The sequence below is a fragment of the Carlito syrichta genome, unplaced genomic scaffold (genome assembly GCF_000164805.1).
Source record: "Carlito syrichta isolate Samal-C Ts95f unplaced genomic scaffold, Tarsius_syrichta-2.0.1 Scaffold301727, whole genome shotgun sequence".
In the NCBI taxonomy this organism is placed as follows: Eukaryota; Metazoa; Chordata; class Mammalia; order Primates; family Tarsiidae; genus Carlito; species Carlito syrichta.
In genome coordinates this window covers 1-15745 of record NW_007245823.1, presented here as the reverse complement: position 1 = coordinate 15745, position 15745 = coordinate 1, and positions in this window count along the sequence as shown.

Genomic DNA, 15745 nt, shown 5'->3' with positions numbered 1-15745 from the left:
TGTAATGAAGAAAAAGTCAGGGAAGTGGCATCTACCACAAGATTTATGGGCAGTAAATCGCTCCATGGAAATTATGGGGCCCGTGAAGCTCGGCTTTCCCTCACCAGTGGCTATCACTGCTGTCTATTACTTGTTTGTTATAGATTTAAAGAATTGTTTTTTCACTATTCCACTTTTCCCTCCAGATGGAAATATTTTGCTTTCTCTTTGCCTGCTATTAGTTTTCAGCAACCAGTCCAGAGATTTCAATGGAAGGTTTTAACTCAGGTCATGATCAGTTTTATCACTTTAAGTCAGACATTTGTAGTCAGAGCCTTGAGCCGGTCTGATCATATTTTCCCAAGGCTTATATCATCCATTACATGAATGATATTTTTTTGCTCATCCTGATCAAGAACAATTTAAGGAGGTATTTTTGAAACTACAAAATTTTATCCATAATGCTGGTCTCATCATTGCCACAGAGAAGGTGTAGAGGACGGCTCCCTATCTTGGGAGAATTATAAACAGATGCAAAGTCTGGATGCAGAAACCTCAAATCAGAACTGATTATTTTACTACCTTGGATGATTTCCAAAAGTTGTTAGGTGACATTAATTGGTTGTGCCCTTCTCTTGGAATTACTACTGCACAGCTCACACCTCTCTTTGATATCTAAAAAGGTGAGTCTGACCCTCGATCTCTGCGGCACTTCACCCCTGAAGCTCAAACTGCATTATAATTGCTACAAGAGTAGGTCGCCTCATAGCAGGTCTCTCACATCTCTGTTACTGAGTCTTAGTCACTGCTAATTTTGCCCACACTTATTTACCCATAGGAGTTTTTTGGCAACAAGGACCCATGGATTGGCTGCATTTTCCAGCCTCACTGTGATGCAACGTGACCCCATATTATGAATCTGTCACCCTCCTTATTACCAAGGGCTGACAGCGAGCCAGGGAGTTTTTTGGCCTTGAGTCTGCTTTAATTGTAGTACTTTACACTGCCCATCAAGTGACTTGGCTTTGGGAAACATGCCCTGCATGGCAGTTGGCTGTAGCCCACTTTGCTGAACAAGTGCACTCCCACTATCCTCCTCCTCAACTTCTTACTTTTGCAAAAAATCATTCTTTTATTTTTCCTCAGGTTACCAGGGCTCAACCTTTGCAAGATGCTGATTTGGTTTTTACAGATGGCTCCTCTTCTGGAACAGTGGTCACTGTCATTAATGGTGTTGTTTCTCATTTTCAGACAGATTATAATTCCACTCAATAAGTTGAGCTATTTGCAATTTGTCAGGACTTTGCAGATCTCCCTTAGAGATATTTTAATCTTTACATTGACAGGCATTACATTACAGGTGTGTTGCATCACTTAAAACTTGTAGTTTTCATACTGTCTCTTCTTCCTTCCCCACTGATGTAATTGCTGTTTGACAGACCATTCAATTTCAAATTCATGCTCGAAAGGAGCCCTTTTATGTTGCCCACATCCATGCTCATTCTGCCCTTACTGGTCCATTATTGGAAGGCAATGGCCTTGCTGATGAGGCTATGTCATTTTTTTCTTTCTCTTTACTATCCCCTGCTTCTGCAGCTACTGCTTCCCATGCCCTTCATCATCAGAATGCCCAAAGTTTGTATCACAAATTTTCTTTGTCTAGAGAAACGGTTAGACAAACAGTCAAAAATTGTCCTATTTGTCCTCAGTTTCATTCTCCTCTTGCTGAGGGCATGAATCCCCAAGGTCTGTTGCCAGGACACTTATGGCAAATGGATGTCACATACATCCCTTCTTTTGGGAAGTTGGCTTATGTGCATGTTACAGTGGATACATGCTCTGGTTTTATTTTTGCTTCAGCCCAATCAGGCAAAGTGGCTCAATATATTATAGCCCATTGCTTTGCAGCTTTCACTGTCATGGACATTGTCAAATCTATCAAGACTGACAATGGCCCTGCCTATGTTGGTAAGTCTTTTGCAAAATTCTGCTCTACATTTTAAATTTCTCTTATGACTGAATCCCCTATGATCCACATGGGCAAGGTATAGTGGAGCGTGCCAATAAAACATTCAAAACACAATTACAAAAATTTTAAAAGGTGGAATATACATATTCCTCCCCACATACATTGGCACACGCATTATTAATTCTTAATTTTCTTAATCTGAATAATGAAGGGGTATCATCTGTAGAACCCTTTTGGCATCTTTCTCCTAAAGCAGAGGCTCTGGTTCACTGGAAGGATCCTTTTACAGGCCAGTGGCAAGGATCTGATCTGGTGCTCATCTGGGGACAAGGCAGTGCTGTGCTTTCCCTAGGAATGCAGAAGGGCCCCAATGATTCCCGGTGCGATTCGTCTGACTCTACACCAGCCCCCAGTTCCAGAGTATCAAGGGAGGTTTGGATGGAAAGTCTGATCCCTCCATTCAAGGGGCTGTGCATCATCCCACTGGGAACTGTGCCTCCCCTACAGCCCTGCTCTAGAGCAATGCATCAAGCTGTACCTCTTCTTGGGGGCAATTAAAGGTGCTAACAGTTAAAACCAAAAACATACTTTGAAACAGTGGAGGGGTCACATCTGACTCATCTCCCTTGTTCTTGGCCATGCTCGCTGTGGTGACTTGCCAGGTGATTATAGTTGAGGGCCACAGTTCACCCTATTGGGCCTATGTGCGTGACCACTCCCCCTTTTAAGGGCAGTGGTCTGGATGATCCTTCAGTCCTGGTATATGTTAGTAATGCTCCTTTGTTGGGTCACCCCTCCACTGAGTGTATTACTCTGCAGTGGGTTGGTGGGATTTTTGATGGAGGGCAATCCACTAAAGTACCCACTTGTTTTTCACAGTTGTGGCACCCATCAACCATAGGAAATCTAGGTTGTGTGCCAATTATTTCCACTCTTAAATATGCTCAAGGGTTTGTGCCTCAGGGCATGAAGCACCAGTCTTGGATGAAACGTGAGTGGATCATGTCTTTATATGGCCTGCCGCAGTCTCATACTACACCTTTTACAAAGGCTCCACCTTCTGGAGTTCCCCTATGTTCAGTGGCAGTCTCATTTTTGTTTTCTCAGTTTCTGCCATGGTGTAGGTATATTATCCTGTCACCACCTGGCACCGTATCCCTGGCACTAATGAAGGACTCATGGATTGGGTTACTCCTAATCCACTAGCTAAGACCAAATTACAGCATCTTGAAACCTTTGGGGAGGTGGAGATGATCCTTTCTACCTCAGCAGGATGCCCTCAGCTTGGTATTTGGAAAATTATGGTGGCTTCAGGGCCCATCCTCATTTCCCACCAGTCTGAATCTAACCAGCTGTCTTACAATGGTTCCAATGTGGCGTTTGCCCGTATTCCTGCCCCTTATGTTTTACTGGAAGAGCCCTGGAAAATAACCACGGAGTCCTCTTATTTTTCCTAAAAGTGTTCTGATCGTAATCTCACTAATTGTGTCTCTCTCAAAATAGAGTACAGCAAGTTTTGGTATTGCATCAGCCCTCTTTTGTTATGATGCCTATAAATATTTCTGGGCCGTGGTATAAGGACTCTGGCTGGCATGTGCTTTCTCAAATGTCCAACCTGCTTGACCACCAGCAAAGATTTATTGGACTTTTAGTTGCTGATGTTATTGCATTGGTTATGCTGATTGTAGCAGCCACTGCTTCAGCAATAGCTTTGACTCAAGAAATCCACACTGCTTAGTTTATGGACAATCTGGCTAAGAACTTTTACACTGCTCTGTCCAACCAAGAAACCATTGACATTAAATTGGAGGTGCGACTCATTGCATTGGAACATATGATCCTGGTTCTTGGAAAGCAGGTTGCTGCTTTAAAAACTTGGGTTATGTTACGATGTCATGCAAAGTTCCAATGGATTTGTGTAAACTCTAAGCCTTATTATAATTCTGAACAACATTGGGATCTGGTTAGAAATCATTTGCTGGGAATTTGGTTTTCTAATAATTTTTTTTGATATTGCTCAGGATATTGTAAATATTTCTATAGCTGGGTCACCTTTATTATCTGCTAGCTTATAGGCTAATGTTATCCTTTGTAAAATTAAACAGTTGGTTCGCCACATAGCTTATGGTCTACAGTATATTTAATAGCATTGGGAGTGCTGATTTTGATTTTACTCTTTTGTCTCCCAGTCTGCATTCAGGCAGGAGGACGAGCCATCAGAGAGCTCCAAGTAGAAGTCCATAAGCTGTGCTTAAAAGAAAAAGAAAAGACAGAGATGAAGGACACCAGAACATAAACTAACAAGGCCCTTATGTTTCCTGGCTTGTGTTCAAGGAACCAAGCCTATATTTTCAATGTCTCCCCTGATCTTTGGCTGCTATTCTATGGATAGCAGAGTCGCACCATGGCTAGTCTGGAGAGCTGCCCTGATCTTTGGTTACTATTCTATGGATAGAAGAGAGGGACTATGGCTAGCCCGGAGGCTGTTTTCTTTGTAATTGCCTTGCTTTTGACTTAGAAAGCATAGATGTTAATATATGTATAGTCTAGTCATTAATACTTACCCTGCTTGTGTGATTTAGTTTAAACATTAACATATATCCTGCTCATGGGGTTTTACCCTCTTTTGTGTGATTTTGTCCTAAATAAGAGGCATGTTGTGAAAATAAACTTGCTCTCTTGCTCTCACCCATTGAGGAGAGAGACCTCCCAATCCCGCTGATAATTTGTCTTTCTTTTCTCATTCCCTCCCCCCACCTCAGGCCCTGCTCAGCGGAGGCTGGAACTCCACAAGCAATGGGATCTGGAACCTCAATGTGACTCTTGACCAAATGGACTTAATTGATACATACAGAACACTACACCCAACGACCACAGAAAATACATTCTACTCATCACCACAAGAAATGTACTTTAAGTTCAACCATATCCTGGGCCATAAATCAAGGATAAACAAATTTCAAAAGATTGAAATTTTGCCATGCACCTTCTCGGACCCCAGTAGAATAAAAATAAATGTCAACACCAACAAGGTTCCCCCCAAACCCACAAAGACATGGACACTAAACAGCATGATGCTAAACAATGCCTAGGTAAACACGGAAATCAAAACAGAGATTAAAAGATACCTGGAAACAAATGAAAATGAAGAAACATCTTATCAAACCTCTGGAATGCCATGAAAGCTGTAGTAGGAGGGGAATTCACATCTCTACAAATGCACATGAAGAAAATGGAAGGATCACAAATTAACAGCCTGACAAGTGACATAAGGAAGCTGGAAAAGCAAGACCACCAAAACCCTAACTTCAGCAGATGAATCCAGATCACCAAAATAAAAGCCCAAATCTGGGATATAGAAGAAAAAAAGATAATACAAAAAAAAAAAAAAAATCAATGAAACAAAAAGCTGCTTCTTTGACAGGATAAACAAAATTGATAGTCCCCTAGCTAGATTGACAAAGAAAAAAGTAGAAAAAACCCAAATAAGCACAATAAGAAACACAAAAGATAAAGTTACATCTGACCCTGAAGAAATACAAAATATTATTAGAAACTACCATGTACATTTGTATGAAAATAAACTTGAAATCCTCAAGGAAATGGAGGACTTTCTGACATCACACAACCTGCCTATGTTGAAACAATAAGAAATTGAGACCCTAAAGAGACCAGTAACAATCAAGGAAATGGATTATATCATAAGAAAACTGCCTACAAGAAAAAACCCTGGACCAGATGGCTTTCCAGCAGAATTCTACAAGACATAAGAAGGAAGTGATACCAATCCTACTGAAAGTATTCCAGGTGCTTGAGAAAGATGGAACTCTCCCCAAATCATTTAATGAAACTAGCATCACATTGATACCCAAGCCAGAAAAAGACCCAACAAAGAAAGAGAACTACAGGCCAATATCTTTGAGGAACATAGATGTTAAAATTCTCAACAAGATCCTAGCAAACCGGATTCAACAACACATCTCAAAAATCATTCATCATGACCAAGTAGGCTTCATTCCTGGGATGCAAGGCTGGTTCAATCTTCGTAAGGCCATGAATGTAATTAAGTACATCAACAGACATCAAAACAAAAACCACATGATTATATCATTAGATGCAGAAAAAGCTTTTGATAAAGTCCAGCACCCCTTCTTGATAAAAACCCTTGAACATCTAAGCATACATGGAACATACCTCAAAATAGTAAAAGCCATCTGTGAGAAACCCACAACCAGCATACTCCTAAACAGACAAAAATTGGAACCATTTCCCCTGAAAACTGTAAAAAGTCAAGGATGCCCACTCTCACCCCTCCTGTTCAATATTCTTTTGGAAGTCCTGGCTACAGCAATCAGAAACGATAAGGCAATCAAGAGTATCCAAATAGAAAAAGAGAAAGTCAAGTTATCTCTCTTTGCAGACGACATGATCGTGTACCTTGAAAACCCAAGAGAATCTGTCAAAAGCCTCCTTGCACTGATAAAGGACTTTGGCAAAGTCTCAGGATATAAAATAAATGTGCAAAAGACAATCGTATTTCTTTACACCAATAATAATTAAAAAACAGAAACCCCAATAAAAAGCATAATCCCATTCACAATAGCCCCCCACACATGAAAGAGATACCTTGGCATCTTCCTAACCAGAGACATGAAAGACCTTGACAATGAAAACTACAAAACACTGGTCAAAGAAATCAAAGAATACACAAACAATTGGAAAAAATATTCCATATTCATGAGATGGAAAAATCAGCATTGTTAAGAAGTCCATCTTACCTAAGGAATCTAGAGATTCAACACAATACCCATCAAATTACCAGCAGCATTCTTCTCAGATCTAGAAAAATTGATACAGGAATTCATATGGAAACACAAACAACCAAGAATTACCAGAACAATCCTCAGCAAAAGAACAAACAAACAAAAGCAGGAGTTATCACATTAGCAGACTTTAAACATTACTATAAAGCTACAATAATCAAAACAGCCTGGTATTGGTACAAGAACAGACTTATAGACCAATGGAATAGAATTGAAATTCCAGAAGTGAAACCTCAATTTCACAACCAACTCATCTTTGACAAAGCCTCCACCACCCACCACTGGGGAGAGGAGAACCTATTCAGTAAATACTGCTGGGAAAACTGGCTGACCACATGCAGAGGATTCAAACAGGACCCTTATCTATCCCCATACACAAAAATTGACTCTAAATGGATCAGAGACCTAAGTGTAAAACCTCAAACCATAAGTACTTTAGAAAATGCTGGGCACACCCTTATGGAAGTTGGAACTGGCATACAATTCTTGAGAAAAACTCGAAATGCACAGGCTATAAGAGATAAGATAGAAAAGTGGGACCTCATTAAACTGACAAGCTTCTGCAAAGCCAAAGAAACCATCAAGGAGGAGGGAGGCAGCCCACAGACTGGGAAAAAGTATTTGCCAACTCTAGGTCCAACAAAGGCTTAACATCTTGGATCTACAAGGACTTCAAACACGCTGAAAGGAAAAAAAAACTAACAACCCCATTATAAAGTGGGCAAAAGATATGAACAGACACTTCTCAAAGGAAGACATCTGAGCAACCAACAGACACATGAAGAAATATTCAACCTCACTAATCATCAAGGAGATGCAAATCAAAACCACACTGAGATACCACCTAACTCCAGTCAGAATGGCCATCATCAATAACTTAAAAAATAATAGATGCTGGAGAGGATGTGGCAAAAAGGGAACACTTCTGCACTGTTGGTAGGAGTGTAATCTAGTACAACTTCTATGGAAATCAGTGTGGCCATTCCTAAAAGTCCTAAAAATCGACCTTCCATATGATCCTGCAATCCCTCTACTGGTAATATACCTGGAAGAACTTAAATCACTCTGAGAAGGATACTTGCTCATGTATGTTTATCACAGCATTGTTCTCTATAGCAAGATCATGAAACCAACTGTGCTGTCCATCAAAAGAGGACTGACTTTAAAAATGTGATACATATACACGATGGAATATTATGCAGCCATAAAAAAGAACAAAATCATGGATTTCACAGCAACCTGGATGGAATTAGAGTTTATAGTACTGAGTGATTTTTCACAGAAACAAAGATCTGAGTATCACACGTTCTCAGTCATAAGTGGACCTTGAACAACTACCATAATACTATAAGAAAATGTTTGACAGTGGTGGGAAACTATGGGAAGGGGGCGGGGAGGGGCAGGGAGATGACATTAATAGTAGCCAATATCTGTCTGGGGAAGGGGAGGGCGTACCTCATCAACAATGGTACCTGCTCAATGAATATCTGTATACCTAACCCTAAACCATACCCCATAATTTTAAAATAAAAAAAATATAATTTTTTTAAAAAAGAAATTTTGCTGTTGTTGCTGTTTTTTGTTTTTTGGGTTTTTTTTAGTTGAAGTCTCCCTCTGTCACCCAGACTGGAGTGCAAAGACACGCTCATGGCCATTGCAGCCTCAACCTGCTAGGGTCAGGTGATCCTTCTGCCTTAGCCTTCCAAGAAACTGGAAGTACAGACACACACTACCACATCTGGCTAATTTTTTTGATTTATTGTAGATACGAAGTCTCAGCAAGTTGATCAGGCTGGTCTCAAACTCCTGGGATCAGACAAACATCTCATTTCAGCCTCCCAAATTGCTAGGATTACAGGCTGAGCCACTGTGCCTGGGTTTAAAAATAAATTTTATACCCTTCTTATCTATTTCTCGTATGAGGGGTGGATAATATTTCTGCTTTCTTAGGTGACTCTCTTTGAAAATGTGCAGTAAGAAGTTCCTCAAAAGCAAAGATTTTGTCCTCCAAAGGGAAAAACAAAGAAGAAGAAATGAGGTGTTTGGGGAGTTGTGTTTGAAGGCAAGAGTGAGGTGCACAAGTTTGGATTTAAGATGTAAGCTGGACAGACATTTGGGTGCTGTGTTAAACACTGGGATATTGTATTTCCCAATGTTTTATACTGAAGGATATCAAGGATGCAGAAAACTTAAAAGGATAACAAAATGATCACCTGTATACCCACCATCTCAATCCATGATTGGTAAAAATTATGCCATAAATGCCACCTGTAAGCATGCATGCCTACACAACAAGTATGTAATATGTGCTTGAAAGATAAGTCCTGTTTTTGTTTTTGTTTTTAATGCCAATGGGTAAGATACTCAAATTCTGTAAGACTCAGTTTTTCCATGTAAACAAATTGATGGTATCTATTTTGCAGGCATATTTTGAAATGGAAAGAGGCAGTGCACTTGGAGGCCCTGGCAAAGTGTTGACTTATAGTAGTGTATTAGTAAGCTCAAGCTGCCATAACAAAATGCCATAGACTAGGTGGTTTAAAAAAGATACAGTTATTTTGTTACAGTTCTGGAAGCTGAAAATCTGAGATCAGTGAGCCAGCATGGTTTGGTTCTGTTGAGGGATCTTCAGGCTTGCAGCTGGTGGTCTTCTCACTGTGTTCCTTCACATGGCAGTGAAGAGGAGCACAAGTTTTCTGTTATCTCTTCATTTAGGGGCACCAAACCCATAATGAAGTCCCTACCCTCATGGCCTCGTCTCCAGATATCATCACATTGAGGTTTAAGGCTTCATCATATGAAATTTGGAGATACACTAACATTTGTTCTTAACAGATAGATACTTGACAAAAGACAGCTACTATTATTCAAATGTATACCTTTCTCATGAGTGTTTTTCTTTTTAAAACAATGCATTCACTTATTTTTATTTGTTATTGACTGTGTGTCCTTCCTATGTGAATTCATGTTTAATATTAAATAAAGATTTCTTTAATTTTTTTCATCAACATCTCCCCAAGCTATCCCACCTTAAATCACCCCAACCCCTGGTACCTACATTCTATCCTCTACTTCCCTGAGTTTAACTTCTTAAGATTCTGGAAGTAAGATAATGAGGTATTTGTCTTCCTGTGTCTGGCTTATTTTACTTAACAATGTCCTCCAGGTTCTTCCATGTTGTCACAAATTATGCAATTCTTTTTAATGACTGAATAGTATTATGTTGTGTATCTATACCAGATTTTTATGCATTCATTTACTGATGGACACAGGTTGATCGCCTATCTTGGCGACTGTGAATAATGCTGCAGTGAACCTGGGGGTACAGATAACCTTATCCACATAGTGATTTCATTTCCTTTGGATATGTACCGAATAGTAGTATTTTTAACTTTATTGTGGCATCATTATATGCTTGTCATAAAAAAGCAGATATGAAGTTTACATTCAACTTACTATCCACACCAGAGTATTTGTCAAGTATTTTAAAACTGAGTTATCAAAAAAAGGGGGTGGCTGGACATGGTGGCTCCACCTGTAATCCTAGCACTTTTGCAGACTGAGATGAGAGGATTGCTGAGTCCAGAAGTTTGAGACAAGCCTGAGAAACATAGCAAAACCCCATCTATAAAAAAAAAATTAAAAATTAAACAGGTGTGGTGACACACACTTGTAGTCCAGGCTATTAAGGAGGCTGAGGTGAGAGGATCACTTGAGCCCAGTAATTTGAGTTATAGTGAGCTGTGATTGCACCACTATGCTTATTAACTTGTGGCTTAATTCTTCATTTGTGTCTTTCTAAGATAGAAGTCTAAATTTATCATTTGTGAGTGTGTGTGTGTGTGTGTGTGTGTGTGTGTGCACGCGCATGCTTCCTGTGTACTATTTAAGAAATCTTTGCCTGATAGTCATTTAAAAATTTTTCATGCTTTCTTCTAGAAGTTTTATAGTTTTAACTTTTACATATATAGTCCATTTGAAGTTTGCTTTTATGTGCAGTAAACATGAATATCTAATTGTTTTGATAGTTTTTGCTAAGCATTAATTTTTGCATCTTGCTCATGCTTTTTTTTAGCTTCTTGATTATATGGAGCATATATAATATAGCATTTTAAATGTATTTGCCTGTCAATTCTATCACTTTTTTCATTTTTGGTCTGTCTCACGCTTGATTTTCAGCCTGGCAGTGGGTCATAGTTTTCTGCTTTTTTGTTTGGTAATATTTGGTGGATTGGATGTCAGACATTGTCAATTTTGCATTGTTGTTTACTGGAATTCCCTTTATTTCTGTTTTTTATGTTTGTTGTGGGGTGTAATTAAATTGCATTGGAAAAATTTGATTTTTTTTAGACTTATATTTAAGCTTTGTTAGGTGGATCCCAAAGTCTTTTCTTTAGGGTTACTTTGTTTTCATTACTGAGACAACATGGTTTTTAGACTCCATTTGAAATCAACTAGATGTGTGACCTTTCTTTCCTGGTTTTCTCTAAAATGGAATAGTCATAGTCTGTGCCTCATGGGGTTTTTGTGAGGACCAAATGAGACAATATTAACATGCTGGAAACAACCTTGTGAATGAATACACAGTTCTCAAAAGAAGACATATGAGTGGCCAACAGACACATGAAAAAATATTCAACATCAATTATCAGAGAAAAACAAATTAAATCCCTAGGAATATCTTGTTTCACACCTATTTGAATGGCAGGTAATTGTTGATTTGAATATAGAGAAAAGGCAACTCTTTCACATTGTTTGTGGAAATGTAAATTAGTGTGGCTATTATGGAAAATAATATGGAGGTTTCTTAAAAAATTTGAAAACAGAACTACCATGTAATCTAGGAATCTCAGTACTTGGCATTTAGCCAAAGGAAGCAAAATAAGCACTTTGTAGCAATATCTGCTAAGATATGGATTCCACCTAGGTTGCCCAACAACACATGAATAGATAAAGAAAATGTGATATATATATACACAGTGGAATAATATTCAGCCACCAAAAAGAAGGAAATTATGTCACTTTTGGTAATACAGATAAATCTGGAAGACATTATGTTCAGTGCAATGAGCCAGACAGAAAAAGACAAATGTTGCATGATCTCATTTATATGTAGGAAAAAAAAGAAGTAGAAGAAATCAAGTAGAGAGTAAAATGGTGGTTACTGAGGCTGGAAGTGGGAAAAAGTTGTGTAGATGCTGGTGAAAGGATACAGAAGTTTAGTTTTATAGGAGGATTAAGTTCAAAGAATTTATTGTACAACTTGGTGACTATATTTAATAACTAACTACTGTATTTCTTAACATTGTTAAAAGGATAGATTTTAAGTGTTCATACCACAAAACTGTGATAAGTATATGAGGTAATATATATGTCAGTTAGCTTGATTTAGCCATTCCACAATGTATACTCATTTCAAAACAACATATACTTATAAGTACATATCATTTTGTTAGGTAAAAAACAAGTTAATTAATGAAACAGCTCTGTGTATGTATAAGAACTTCCTTTTGTTACTATTTCCACATCAAACAAATCTTTACTTGACTTCATAGATGCTGACTTCATAGAATGAGGGAGCTCCTATAAAGAGGGAAAAAAAAGGTAGATCTGAAGTCCAGAAATTTATCTTCGTTGAGGAACCCTTGATGAGGCATTATCAGAATTCCAAGACAAACAAACATTAAAAGTACTTGGCATTTCCTGAATGCTCTTAAACATGACAAAGTTCCAGGTGAGCTGTTTGTTTATTTACCAGTAGATTATTGGAAGTTTATGACAATGTATACAGTCAAAGAGAAAATGTATATAAGTACACTGTGACTGGGAGGAATGTACTCAGACTGGGAGACAGAATAAAAGATCAAGAGTAGGGAGATCTGTCTGCATGTGATAGGGTCCTGCAAAGTGCTAGCAATTGGAAAATTGCCACAAAAGATCTGAATCTGGAAATAAGTTGTACACATTTCTATGGTAACACTGGCAACCATTACAAAATAATTTATTTTTAATGTCCAGAAGATGGAAGCACATAATTCCTTGATATCAGTAAATATTTTTTAGACATTAAGTATGAAAAAAAGTGTCTGTGATGGTTCTTCGTCTTCAGTTTTTGTGATCCAGTGTATGGACCTAGTGAACAGTCATCTTCCCTAGGAAATGTGGGAGATATAAAAGGCACAGCTAGAAATCATTAAGACATCTTCTTTATAAAAAGAATATAATAATAGTGCTTGCATAGGGTAATTGTGCAAATCATTGTGTTAAATGTGAAAAAGAGTTCAGTGTCTATCAATATCTGCAGGAAAGGTACATACTTGTTCCAAGACCTGTTCCTGCCTGTCACATGGGCATATGTTCTCTTTAGCTTCTTCTCCTTTCTCAGTGAACTATTTTAAATACCTTGAACCCAGAATGATACTTAACACATTTACAAATGTTACTTTCTAGAAGACCCTTTACCTCCATTTCTTCTACTTCTTTGGAATATGCTACTAATCATGTGAGGTGTAGTTCCAGCTTTAATTTCTTCAAAGCTAGTATTTACTTACCTAATTATGCCTGCATATTAGCTTGAGAACACTTCTGTCTTAATACTTACTGAAGTATAACACCTTAAAGTATGTAAACTTTTTGGAAAGGATTGTATTTGTACTCTCTGCAATATTAGAAACTTCTTGAAGGAAGGACAATTCTTTATTAATGTTGTTATTGCAATATGCATAATGTGTAACAGTAAAGTCTCCTAACGTGGGTAACAGCTGTTTTTTAGGTAGTTCAAAGGTGTAAAAGACATTTTACATTGAGAAAGTTAATGAAGAATGCACAGGATGATGATAGTTTTTTATTGAATTTTACTTGCAAGTGCAAACCAAAACTGGGCACAGGGCAATCTTTGTGAACTTCCATAATGAATATAACGAGAATAATGTCCTATGGATCTTTTATACCTAATTTCATTATCTTAACTCCAGACTAAAAAAGATTATGTTATTACAGGGCTTGTTATCATTTAATACTGTGGCTATTGACTTCACCTGGGAAGAGTGGCAGCTATTAAACCCTATTCAGAAGAGTCTCTACTGGGATGTGATGTTGAAAAAGTTTAGCAACTTGATATCAATGGGTAAAAACAGTTTTCCTAAATATCTCAGTGTAAATCCGATAATTGCCTGTCTTTTATCTATTTCCGCAATTTATGAGTACTCTGATTTCCTCAAATGCTTTTCAACATGGACTTTTAGAACTTATTTTCTTTAAGATCATACAGTGACTATATACAATTTCATTTTCCAAATGAAAGGTTTCTTTTTTTGCCGAGATGTGTACTGTGCATTTACTGAAATGGGACATATCCTCACAGGCTGTAATGCACCTCAGGTTTTCTGTGATTATGTCTTGGCAGATTATCAAACTACCAAGCCAAGAACAATAGTTCAGTTGGAGAAAGGAGAACAAGGAATAGTAGAGAGAGAATTCCCAAGTCCATGCAGTCCAGGTGAGTGAAACAAATGCAGTGAGTGTTAGTGGAAACAAATAACTAGTTGACTATTGATGGTTGGAACCCTTGTTGTTGTTTTTTTACCTTTTCTCATAGTCTCTGAACCTTTAACGGTAACTTTGGGTGAAAAGAGACCTTCAATATGAGTGATTCCTGCTCCTCCTACTATCTTAGTTCTTTTGTGCTGCTATAACAAAATACCGGAGCCTGGATTGTTTGGTTGTTTGTTTTGTGATGGGTCTCACTGTGTTGCCCAGTGTCATGTCTAGACTTCCTGCGCTCAGGCATTCCTTCTACTTCAACCCCCCGGTAACTGGGTCTACAGGCATGCACCACTATGCCCAGTTAATTTCCTGATTTTTTTGGTAGAAATAAGTTCTTGTTCTGTTGCCTATGCTGGTCTCAAACTTCTGGGCTCTGCAGTCTTCCATCTTGGCCTCCCAAAGTGCTGGAATTACAGGAGTGAGTTACTGGACCTGGCCCTGGGTAATTTATAAAACAAATTTATTTCTCACAGTTCTGGAACTGTGAAGTTCAAGATTAAGTTTCCAGCATCTGGTGTCTGGTGAGGGTTACTAGTAGCATCTTCACATGGCAGAAAGGCAAGTGGTGATGAATGTTGTATTCCCAAAAGTCAGAAGAGAAAGAAGTAAACCCATTCCCACAGACCTTTTTATCATGACACTAATCTGTTCATGATGATGGAACCCTCATGAGCTAAACACTCATCAGATCCCACCTCCTGCCACTATTGCATTGAGGATTAAGTTTTTCAGCAGATGAATTTGGGAAGACACATTGGGCCATAGCCCCATATGTCCATATATGACTCCTAGAAGAAGAGGTACCTTTTAAAATATATCCTGGATCAGATCCTTACCTATTTTATTTTGTACAATTTAAAATAATTAATTAACTAATTAATTAGTTTTAGACTTTTGGAGTATGAGTGAGTGTTTGCTACATAAGTAGACTGCATGCAGGCCCTCACTCCCCTTGGTAATGGACCAGCCACCCATTGTGTTGCCATGTTTCCCTTTCCTTCCTTCCTTCTTCCATTCCTCCCTTCCCTAGCACTGCCCAGTGATAGTCAATGCCACCCTTGTGCTAATGTGAATAGTGTTCAGGGCCCACGTATTCATTTCTTTGTTTCTGTGATCGTTCGCTTAGTATGATGGTCTCCAACTGCATCCAAGTTGCTGTGCAGGCCATAATTTTGTTATTCTTTATGGCTGTATAGCACTTAATTGTGTAGTTGTGCCACATTTTCTTCATCCAATTCACTTTCAATATGACCCTTGTTTTTTGTTTAGCCACACTTTTTTTTTATTAATCAATATTTTTTATCATGGTTTTGTGGGGTACAGTTAAGGGTTCAGTGTACAATTACGTTTCATTCAGGCACCCTGTTGATAAGAGGTGTTTTCCCATCCCCAGACAGATATTTGCTACTGTTAATCCCATCCCCCTCCC